Source organism: Triticum aestivum, chromosome 2B, assembly GCF_018294505.1.
Source record: "Triticum aestivum cultivar Chinese Spring chromosome 2B, IWGSC CS RefSeq v2.1, whole genome shotgun sequence".
NCBI classification, from domain to species: Eukaryota; Viridiplantae; Streptophyta; class Magnoliopsida; order Poales; family Poaceae; genus Triticum; species Triticum aestivum.
This window is the reverse complement of record NC_057798.1, coordinates 80725161-80737955: the sequence shown is the minus strand read 5'-3', so window position 1 is coordinate 80737955 and position 12795 is coordinate 80725161.

The following is a 12795-nucleotide window of genomic DNA, read 5'->3' as shown; positions in this document are numbered from 1 at the left end:
CACGGTTTGGGTCCGTAACTTGAGGATTATCCACATTGCTGCATAGAAGAATTACGTCCTGGAAGCACCACTAGGTGCCAGGTCATCTGCAGATGCAACTGACGATGTTAAGAACGTCTGGCAGAGTAAAGCTGATGACTACTTGATAGTTCAGTGTGCCATGATTTACGGCTTAGAACCGGGACTTCAACGATGTTTTGAATGTCATGGAGCATATGAGATGTTCCAGGAGTTGAAGTTAATATTTCAAGCAAATGCCCGGATTGAGAGATATGAAGTCTCCAATAAGTTCTATAGCTGCAAGATGGAGGAGAATAGTTCTGTCAGTGAACATATACTCAAAATGTCTGGGTATAATAATCGCTTGATTCAACTGGGAGTTAATCTTATGATAGTGTCATTGACAGAATTCTTTAATCACTTCCGCCAAGCTAAAAGAGCTTCGTGATGAACTATAATATGCAAGGGATGGAAAAGGCTATTCCTGAGCTCTTCGCGATGCTAAAGGCTGCGGAGGTAGAAATCAAGAAGGAGCATCAAGTGTTGATGGTCAACAAGACCACTAGTTTCAAGAAAAAGGGTAAAGGGAAGAAGAAGGGGACCTTCAAGAAGAACGGCAAACAAGTTACCGCTCAGTCGAAGAAACCCAAGTCTGGACCGAGTGCTTCTACTGCAAACATACTGGTCACTAGAATCAGAACTGCCCCAAGTATTTGGCGGATAAGAAGGATGGCAAGGTGAACAAAGGTATATGTTATATACATGTTATTGATGTGTACCTTACTAAAGCTCGCAGTAGCACCTGGGTATTTACTACTGGTTCTGTTGCTAATATTTACGACTTGAAATAGGGACTATGGATTAAGTGAAGATTGTCTAAGGACGAGGTGACGATGCGCGTGGGAAATGGTTCCAAAGTCAACGTGATCGCCGTCGTCACGCTACCTCTACGTCTTCCTTCGGGATTAGTTTTAGACCTGAATAATTGTTATTTGGTGCCAGCGTTGAGCATGAACATTATATCTGGATCTTGTTTGATGCGAGACGGTTATTCATTTAAATCTCAAATAATGGTTGTTCTATTTATATGAGTAATATCTTTTATGGTCATGCACCCTTGAAGAGTGGTCTATTTGTGTTGAATCTTGATAGTTGTAATACACATATTCATAATGTTGAAGCCAAAAGATGCAGTGTTGATAATGATAGTGCAACTTATTTGTGGCACTGCCGTTTAGGTCATATTGGTGTAAAGCGCATGAAGAAACTCCATACGGATGGACTTCTGGAATCGCTTGATTATGAATCACTTGGTACTTGCAAACCATGCCTCATGGGCAAGATGACTAAAACACCGTTCTCCGGAACAATGGAGTGAGCAAAAGATTTATTGGAAATCATACATATTGATGTATGTGGTCCAATGAATATTGAGGCTCGCTACGAGTATCGTTATTTTCTCATCTTCACAGATGATTTGAGCAGATATGGGTATATCTACTTAATGAAACATAAGTCTAAAATATTTGAAAAGTTCAAAGAATTTCAGAGTGAAGTGGAAAATCATCGTAACAAGAAAATAAAGTTTCTACGATCTGATCATGGAGGAGAATATTTGAGTTATGAGTTTGGTCTACATTTGAAACAATGCGGAATAGTTTCGCAACTCACGCCACCCGGAACACCACAACGTAATGGTGTGTCTGAACGTCGTAATCGTACCTTACTAGATATGGTGCGATCTATGATGTCTCTTACTGATTTACCGCTATCATTTTGGGGTTATGCTTTAGAGACGGCTACATTCACGTTAAATAGGACACCATCGAAATCCGTTGAGACGACGCCTTATGAACTATGGTTTGGCAAGAAGCCAAAGTTGTCATTTCTTAAAGTTTGGGGCTGTGATGCTTATGTGAAAAAGCTTCAACCTGATAAGCTCGAACCCAAGTCAGAGAAATGTGTCTTCATAGGATACCCAAAAGGAAACTATTGGGTACACCTTCTATCACAGATCCTAAAGCAAGACATTTGTTGCTAAAAATGGATCCTTTCTAGAGAAGGAGTTTCTCTCGAAAGAAGTGAGTGGGAGGAAAGTAGAACTTGATGAAGTAGCTGTACCTTCTCCCTTATTGGAAAGTAGTTCATCACACAAACCGGTTCCTATGAAACCTACACCAATTAGTGATGAAGCTAATGATATTGATCATGAAACTTCAGATCAAGTTACTACCGAACCTCGTAGATCAACCAGAGTAAGATCCGCACCAGAGTGGTACGTTAATCCTATTCTGGAAGTCATGTTTCTTGACCATGGCGAACCTACGAACTATGAAGAAGCGATGGTGAGCCAAGATTCCGCAAAATGGCTTGAGGCCATGAAATCTGAGATGGGATCCATGTATGAGAACAAAGTGTGGACTTTGGTTGACTTGCCCGATGATCGGCAAGCCATAGAGAATAAATGGATCTTCAAGAAGAAGATTGACGCTGACGGTAATATTACTGTCTACAAAGCTCGACTTGTTGCAAAAGTTTTTGACAAGTTCAAGGGGTTGACTACGATGAGATTTTCTCACCCGTAGCGATGCTTAAGTATGTCTGAATCATGTTAGCAATTGCCGCATTTTATGATTATGAAATTTGGCAAATGGATGTCAAAACTGCATTCCTGAATGGATTTCTGGAAGAAGAGTTGTATATGATGCAACCAGAAGGTTTTGTCGATCCAAAGGGAGCTAACAAAGTGTGCAAGCTCTAGCGATCCATTTATGGACTGGTGCAAGCCTCTCGGAGTTGGAATAAACGTTTTGATAGTGTGATCAAAGCATATGGTTTTATACAGACTTTTGGAGAAGCCTGTATTTACAAGAAAGTGAGTGGGAGCTCTGTAGCATTTCTAATATTATATGTGGATGACATATTACTGATTGGAAATGATATAGAATTTCTGGATAGCATAAAAGGATACTTGAATAAAAGTTTTTCAATAAAAGACCTCGGTGAAGCTGCTTATATATTAGGCATCAAGATCTATAGAGATAGAACAAGACGCTTAATTGGACTTTCACAAAGCACATACCTTGATAAAGTTTTGAAGAAATTCAAAATGGATCAAGCAAAGAAAGGGTTCTTGCCTGTGTTACAAGGTGTGAAATTGAGTCAGACTCAATGCCCGACCACTGCAAAAGATAGAGAGAAAATGAAAAGTATTCCCTATGCTTCAGCCATAGGCTCTATCATGTATGCAATATGCTGTGTACCAGACCTAATGTGTGCCTTGCTATTAGCTTAGCAGGGAGGTACCAAAGTAATCCAGGAGTGGATCACTGGATAGCGGTCAAGAACATCCTGAAATACCTGAAAAGGACTAAGGATATGTTTCTCATTTATGGAGGTGACAAAGAGCTCGTCATAAATGGTTACGTCGATGCAAGCTTTCACACTGATCCAGACGATTCTAAATCGCAAACCGGATACGTGTTTATATTGAACGGTAGAGCTGTCAGTTGGTGCAGTTCTAAACAAAGCATCGTGGCGGGATCGACGTGTGAAGCAAGTACATAGCTGCTTCAGTCTGGAAGAAGGAATTAATATCCGATCTAGGTGTCATACCTAGTGCTTCGGGTCCAATGAAAATCTTTTGTGACAATACTGGTGCAATTGCCTTGGTAAAGGAATCCAGATTTCACAAGAGAACCAAGCACATCAAGGGACACTTCAATTCCATCCAGGATCAAGTCCAGGTGGGAGACATAGAGATTTGCAAGATACATACGGATCTGAATGTTGCAGACTCGTTGACTAAGCCTCTTCCACGAGCAAACCATGATCAGCACCAAGACTCCATGGGTGTTAGAATCATTACTGTGTCTAGATTATTGACTCTAGTGCAAGTGGGAGACTGAAGGAAATATGCCCTAGAGGCAATAATAAAGTTATTATTTATTTCCTCATATCATGATAAATGTTTATTATTCATGCTAGAATTGTATTGACCAGAAACATAATACATGTGTGAATACATAGACAAACATAGTGTCACTAGTATGCCTCTACTTGACTAGCGCGTTAATCAGAGATGGTTGAGTTTCCTAGTCATAGACATGAGTTGTCATTTGATTAACGGGATCACATCATCAGGAGAATGATGTGATTGACTTGACCCATTCCGTTAGCTTAGCACTTGATCGTTTAGTTTACTGCTATTGCTTTCTTCATGACTTATACATGTTCCTATGACTATGAGATTATGCAACTCCCGATTACCGGAGGAACACTTTGTGTGCTACCTAACGTCACAACGTAACTAGGTGATTATAAAGGTGCTCTACAGGTGTCCCTGATGGTACTCGTTGAGTTGACATAGATCGAGAATAGGATTTGCCACTCCGATTGTCGGAGAGGTATCTCTAGGCCCTCTTGCTAATGCACATCACTATAAGCCTTGCAAGCAATGGAACTAATAACTTAGTTGCGGGATGATGCATTACGGAACGAGTAAAGAGACTTGTCGGTAACGAGATTGAGCTTGGTATTGAGATACCTATGATCGAATCTCGGGCAAGTAACATACCAATGACAAAGGGAACAACGTATATTGTTATGCGGTTTGACCGGTAAAGATCTTCGTAGAATATGTAGGAACCAATATGAGCATCCAGGTTCCGCTATTGGTTATTGACCGGAGACGTGTCTCGGTCATGTCTACATAGTTCTCGAACCCGTAGGGTTCGCACGCTTAAAGTTCTGTGACGATCAGTATTATGAGTTTATGTGTTTTGATGTACCGAAGGTTGTTCGGAGTCCCGGATGTGATCACGGACATGACGAGGAGTCTCGAAGTGGTCGAGACATAAAGATTGATATATTGAAAGCCTATATTTGGACATCGGAAGAGTTCCGGGTGAAATAGGGATTTTACCGGAGTGCTGGAGGGGTTACCGGAACCTTCCGGGGGTTAATGGGCCATGTTGGGCCCTAGTGGAGAGAGAGAGGGGCCGGCCAGGTAGGCCGCGCGCCCCCTCCCCCTCTGGTCCGAATTGGACTAGGAAGGGGGGGGGGCGTTGCCCCCCTTTCCTTCTCCCTCCTCCCCTTCCTTTCCTCCTCGTAGTAGGAGTAGGAAAGGGGGAGTCGTACTCCTACTAGGAGGAGGACTCCTCCTGGCGCGCCCTACAGGGCCGGCCGGCCTCCCTCCTTGCTCCTTTATATACGGGGGTAGGGGGCACCCCAAGACACACAAGTTGATCATTGATCTCTCTTACCCATGTGCGGTGCCCCCCTCCACCATAATCCACCTCGGTCATATCGTAGCGGTGCTTAGGCGAAGCCCTGCATCGGTAACTTCATCAACATCATCATCACGGTGTCGTGCTGAGGAAATCTCCCTCGAGCTCTTCTGGATCGTGAGTTCGTGGGACGTTACCGAGCTGAACGTGTGCTGAACACGGAGGTGTCGTACGTTCGGTACTGAGGATCGATCGATCGTGAAGACGTGCGACTACATCAACCGCGTTGTCATAACGCTTCCTCTTTCGGTCTACGAGGGTACATGGACACACTCTCGCCTCTCGTTGCTATGCATCACCATGATCTTGCGTGTGCGTAGGATTTTTTTTAAATTACTACGTTCCCCAACACATATTTGCCTTTGTGATATATTTTTCCTTGCATTTATTTTCAGATCTATTAAACAAAAAATTCAAAAATACCTTGCTGCAATTTATTTGTTCCACGATCTATTTATCCTATCTACCACTTTTTAGCTCAAGTTATTTGACCACTAGAGGCGCCGTACCTCAAAGGGATTGACAACCCCTTTAACACGTCAGGTTGCGAGTATTTGTTATTTGTGTGTAGGTGTTGTTTACGTGGTGTGAGGAGGTTCTCCTACTGGTTTGATAACCTTGGTCTCATCACCGAGGGAAATACCTACCATTGCTATACTGCATCATCCCTTCCTCTTTGGGGAAATACCAACGTAGTTCTAGCGGACATCATGGTCCAGGTTCTTTTGGCAAGGAGATGATGAAAAGAAAAAATATAGGCTGGCCAAATGAAGCGTGGTTTGTAGGCCGAAAGACCAGGGTGGCCTCGGTATTCATGACCTACAGGTCAAGAATGAGGCCTTACTTAGTAAATGGTTCTTAAAGCTTCTTACTGAGGATGATGTTTGGCAAACCATGCTGTGCAACAAGTATATAGGCAAAAAGGCAGTGTCTCAGGTATATTGGAAACCTGGAGACTCACATTTTTGGGTTGGCCTAATGGCGATAAAGAAACATATCTTTCGCTTTGGGTCTTTCACGATAAAGGACGGGTCAGAGATTCGTTTTTGGGAAGACATCTGGTTAGGCAATGCTAGTCTCCATGAACAATACCCAGCCTTATACAATATTGCGCGTGATAAGAATAATACTAGTGCGCAAGTGCTTAGCTCATCCCCGCCAAATATTTCGTTCAGGCGGGATTTGATTGGCACCCGACTTATGTCATGGAATAATCTGTTGTTCCGTTTGGATTCGATTAACCCGACACAAGGTCGTGATGTGTTTCGCTGGAACCTTACTACATTAGGGTCTTTCACAGTAGACTCTATGTATCGTGGACTCATGCATTCTTAGGTACCAATGAATAATAACAAAAAAATTGGAAAGTGAAGGTACCACTTAAAGTTAAAATATCCATGTGGTATCTTCGTAGGGGAGTTATGCTAACAAAAGACAACCTCGCACGACGCAACTGGTTGGGAAGTAAGAAGTGTTGTTTTTGTACTCATGATGAGACAATTAAACACCTCTTTTTCCAATGTAAGTTTGCGCGTTCTACGTGGCCAGCCATCCAAATAGCATCAAATTTATATCCGCCCACAAGTGTTGCCAATATTTTTGGTCATTGAGTGGACGGTATTTCAAATAGGTACAAAACGCTAATAAGGGTTGGAGCATATGCCTTACTATGGTCGCTTTGGCTTTGTAGAAATGATGTTGTTTTTAATGACAAAAATGCTTCTCCTTTACAGATTATTTTCCGTTGTACGCACTCGTTTCGTACGTGGTGTACGCTACAACGAGCGGAGTACCAACCGCTGTTCAAGACGGTGTGTACGCTGTTGGACCAGGTGGATATGGAGGTTTTTTCCCAACATGGGTGACAACATAATCTCTAGATTGGTCCACCTTCTCTTTCGACATAGGCATATTGTCGGTCTATGGACTCTACTGATGTCGAATTGTCGGTCTTTTATCTTTTTGTTTATCAGACTACTAGTATTTGGCTGTGTGCATCCTAGTTATGCAGAGGCATGGTGATACTCTTAATGCTTTGTGTTCCTTTGATGCTAGATTTTAAGATAATAAAAGCGTCCTTTATCAAAAAATGCTCCAGTAATCATTGTGAAAGGTTAAGGTAGGTCATGTATTTGTGTCATTGAAATTGCCTCATCTACGACATCTGTGGTTCTACTTGTGTATGACAAATCAATTTAGCGGCCCTTGTGTCTACAGTATGAACCTTATACGGCTCGATTTAAGCTGTCGTACAAAAAATTGAATGAATGTACACCCTCCGTATGTCTTATATGTAGGTATGGAGGGGTATATAGCATGGTTCTAATGTCATAGAGTATAATCGTATAGCTAACTAGTACTCCCTCCATTCCGAGACAACTAGACTAGACTATAAATGACGCGACAACGAAGTACTACTAATATATTGTGCACCGAAAACGAGAGAACTTAATGTTTATTTGCTAATTAATAGCATTACATGCAATGTACTTACCACTGTTGTAGTGTTTGGTAGTCTTGAGTCATTGAAAACATGCATGCCCCACATCTCTTATTGGTTGATATGTCAAGAAACAAGGAACGAGGTGGAAGTTAATGCACCGTGCCTAATTTTTTGGGATTATTTGGTTTTCGTAAGGTGACTTAGGCTGGTCATAGTGGAGAGTATCATATACTAGTATCATGCATATGATACTAGTGTATGATACTACATCCATAGTGCATAGTATCATATATTAGTATCATAGATGGTCTCATTTATTGCCATGCATGACACATAGTAGCATAACATTTATTATGTTATGGTATTTACCTATGTTACTATAACCATCTCTCTCTTCATTAATTACGTGCCACATAAGCATGTTCACGAGTCCCAAGTGCATGATACTACTAATGTTACCCCCACTATGGCCAGCCTATCTACCTATGTTACTCTAACCCTCTCTCTCTTCTTTAATTGTGTGCCACATAAGCATGTTTGCTAGTCCCAAGTGCATGTTACCATAGTGGGGGTAACATAACCGGTAACATGCACTTGGGACTAGCAAACATGCTTATGTGGCACACAATTAAAGAAGAGAGAGAGGGTTAGAGTAACATAGGTAGATACCATATCATGTTAAATGGTATGCTACTTTTGTGTCATGCATGGCAATAAATATGGTCATATATGATACTACTTTATGATACTATGCACTATAGAGGCAGCATCATATACTAGTATCATATGCATGATACTAGCATATGATACTCCCCACTATGAGTAGCCTTATACACCTAGACGGAGGGAGTAGTGATTATATGTGTCATGCTCTGTTCCGTTGTTGGTCCTGTGATATGAATTTAATACACTGCTACATGCATGCTTGATTCTAGTACTACCTCTTAATTGGTCATGAGAGCACTTGGCAGGAGTTTGAATAATTAATGAATTTAATAAGAACATTGCATGCATGCCTAATTAATTTCATTTCTACCTACGTTCCCCTGTTCATGGAGAACTGGTCCTCCAACCAACTAGTTATCACAAGACAAACATGGTAAACATAAGGCTACTCTCGGTACCATGCATATACTAAACTAATGTATATTACTATATTCATAGTGTATACTATCATATATTACTATCATCGGTGATTTTATTTATTGCCATGCATGACACATAATAACATAGCATTTATTATGATACAATATCTATCTATATTACTCTAAACCTCCTCTCTTCTTTAATTATGTGCCACATCAACATGTTTGTTATTTTCAAGTGCATGATACCGGCTAAGATACCACCACTATGACTAGCCTAAGACAGTTCCAATGTGTTGACTCTTAACTCGGAGAAAGTGGGGAATGGAATCAGATCGGGAGTGGGGGGGGGGAGGGTTGGTAGGGATTTTGGAGAAGGCAAGCCTACTTTATTCGATTCTATGAATGGAGCGGCGACATCGAGGAGATGCTTGCTAGTGCCATTGGTGTCGAACGGCGAGCGGAGACCTCCTCGTGCCCTCCGCCATGCGCGGTTCACGAACTGTACGCCGTCCAACCCTATGTGTCCGATTGTGAGAGTCAGCACACGAGTAAAAGTATGCACAAAGGGATGCTCGCGAGGTTGAGATTTCGTTACATTCTTAATTAAAGTGGTGTCTATCCTATATTGAAATATTTGATCGATCATGAGGTACAAACCATTTGGTAGAGTTGTCAACAACACACTAGGAACTGGGAGTAGTATACTAGAGAAAAGTGAGTTATTTAGTATAGTTGATTGTGTAATAAATATAAGAGTGAAGAGCCAAAACATAATTATGAGAATAGGAGCAAAAAATCATGTGGTTGAGACAAAACTTATTCCACCAAACACATATTTTCTAGGATATGATACAACTAGAAATCACATAGTGCAGAAATAAACAGGGGGTTTAGCACCATAACCTTTTTTTGAGGGAGTTTTGTACCATCATCTCATGAATAAGCTCGAAAGCATACATGCGCTTGGCTAAACAAACCGCGCGCACAGATAACCAGAAACGAAATAGAATGTTCTTTTAAGAAACACAAAATAGAATGCTCTCCGATAGTACCATGCATGTCCCGCTTCTCTGTAGAGAAAAATATTGCTTAGAACGGTTAATATATTGGACGACCTTATTTAACAATCCGGACTCTAAAAGCTCGTCAGAACCCATGTTAAACTATCAACGAAATTTCTAATTTCCGAATGTTCGGATTTTAGTGTCAGATCCGAACGACCCAGCCACCTTTTGATCCGCATCTGACGGATCTGTCGAAGCGACTCGATAGAAGTTCAAACATAACGCACGTCATTCGATCAGATCACGCGAACGCGTTTTTAGGGAAGATCCATGCGTTCCCACCTCCTCGTGCGAAAATCACGCTGAACCAATCATCTGCCCACTTCCGGTTTTTTAGCATCTAAGAATCCTGCCAAAATGTATCTGGCTGGGCAATACTACAGATCACATTTGATGTGAAATAGCCTAATGCACTAACCACATTAGCACGATCCATGTTGTGTTCAATACTAGAACGACAAAGCTAATTTCTAGTCGGCTGGATTTTTGCAACAGATCCGAAAGCTCTGGATGCCGTCCGTTATAGATCATACGACCATCACACACCGAAACATGTAGTTCACTGATATTTACAAGCCATGCCACTGCCTCGTGAAAAAACTACTTCGTCCGTCTTTCTTCTTCGAATCCCCACACAACGTCCTCCCAACCCGGCCGCCGCGGAAGAAGCCGCCGCCGTCCGAGCACTCTTCGAATTCGAAGGCCTCCTCCAGGAGCGCGACCATCCCGTCCGCCTGGCCGGCCCGCTCCCCGTCTCCTCCCCCACGCTCCCCACCACCGGCGCTGAGACCGAGTCATCCGGCGACGACGAGGCCGCATCTGAATCCGGCGACGACGAGGCCGCATCTGAATCCAGCGACTCCTCCCGCCCCGCGCGCGCCCGCCGCGACCTGAGGTGAGTGTGTGAGTGGTTCCAATGCACTAGTCTCTCTCCATATTCTCTTTGATCCGGTGCTAGCTGATTTGATCCCGACGGTTGTCTCTGTTGTTGTCCGCGAGGGGCCGGGCGAGTGGGGTGCGCAGTGGACGGAGTTCGTCTCGTGGGAGCCCAGGGCGTTCGTCTACCACAAGTTCCTGGTAATCACTAATGCTTCCCATCTTGCCCCTCTTCAACATTCAAAATCATTGCTGCTGGCATGGTTTATTCGTTCCTGTACCTGCTCCCGCATGCACATTGTTATGCCTATGTAAATACTAGATTATTGTAGGCTCCATCTCGTATCATCTCAAATTTTGAGTGAATTATGTGTGTGCTTTTTGGTGAAATGCGGGCCGGCTTTCTGAATTGCACTTTTGTCTAGAAATGAGACGGCGCTAGACTATCACTTGGTAGAAATGAGTTTGACGGTGATTAATGGAAACATGTTGTTTTTGCTGCACTTCTGTTTTTTGTATTTTGGGATCTTGGCTGGACTGCATGCCATTGCCTCCGGGAAAGGAAAGATTGTAGTGATATTTTTACTGGCTTTAGTTCTACATTCACTGGAGCTCATGTATGATCGGTTATTACCTGATCTATTATGGAAGAATGGGAATGTAGACGGTGTGAACAAGTACTTGTCAAATCTTGGCAGCCAGGTCCTGCTCGACATACTTGTAGCCCACGCCCTTGGCGTCCAGTGCCATGCGCACACATGCAATGAACGGGCTTAGCCATAGGCCCAAAAACTTCACGTCTCCTTCGACACTCGCCATTGTTGTCGTTTGTTTCCTCCCTTGTCTCCTTGTTGATCTCCTGCTCCTGGTCCTCTTCCAGTCGGACTAATAGCTTCGCCTTTTTGCTGGTGGTTAACTACTTTTATATTGCTTCAGTACTGTTAACGCCCATCATCTTGTGAGCTGCTCCTTCCGTCCCATAATGTAAGACTTTTTGACTCTAGTGTAGTGTCAAAAAATGTCTTACATTATGAGACAGAGGGAGTATGTTGCAACTGGTAACTACTCGAAATTTTCTCCATGGAATTTCTGGGACGAGGGTGATTGTTGTTTGACACTTGTCTCCTCCATATGTTTCTGGCACACTCCTCACTTGACTCTCAAATCTGAAGCTTAAACATGTTGCTACTAGTTTCAGACTTTTGTCAAAGCAGGATAATGGACTTGAAGTGATTGCAGATTTCTTAGCAACATCAGACAGACAAAAAGGAAGGTTCAGACAAGATACAACATGGGTGTCAAGGTGCGCATAGGTGCATTCACAAAGAGAATTCTGAAGCTTCATGGCGTGCCCCACCAGACCACGCTGTCGACGAGTGCGTCCTTCACCACTCCCTCTGCCATTATGGCTCACATTTTTTGTTCTACAACAGTTGATGTAGCGTCTTTCATTGAATCTTCCACTGTTCAGATTACCCACACGACTCTTATGTAATTATCATGGTGCTAACTCTATAGTTATCAGGGTGCTAATGATATATTTATCACACTTGCTTATGGTAAAATTACCATGTTGAATTTTTCAATGGAGACATATATGTTTTTAACAGGTGTATGATGGTCTGTGGTAACTTACACTTGGGAAAATTATTGAGACATACCTCGATATCTTCTGTGTAAATATCATGGTAACTTACGCACCATAGAAATGATAACTTACATACAATACTGTAGTAAATTTTGACACTGAAAGCATCCCTCCCGTAACTTCCAAATAAATAACCTGGCAATACACGCATCATAGAACTTGATCACTCACGCATAAATACCCGTGTAAAAATACCCCCCGATAATTTCTCTGGAAATAGCACGATAATATATGTAGAACGGAGCCGAAACTTTCGTACAAACACTACTTTTGACCAAGGGAAGAAGAATTGTTGGAAACATACCCCCTCTCCATTACTTCTGTGTAAACAATGTGATATTTTTTAGCACAAAGGAGGCTGATAAGATATGTACAAACACTGCAGCAA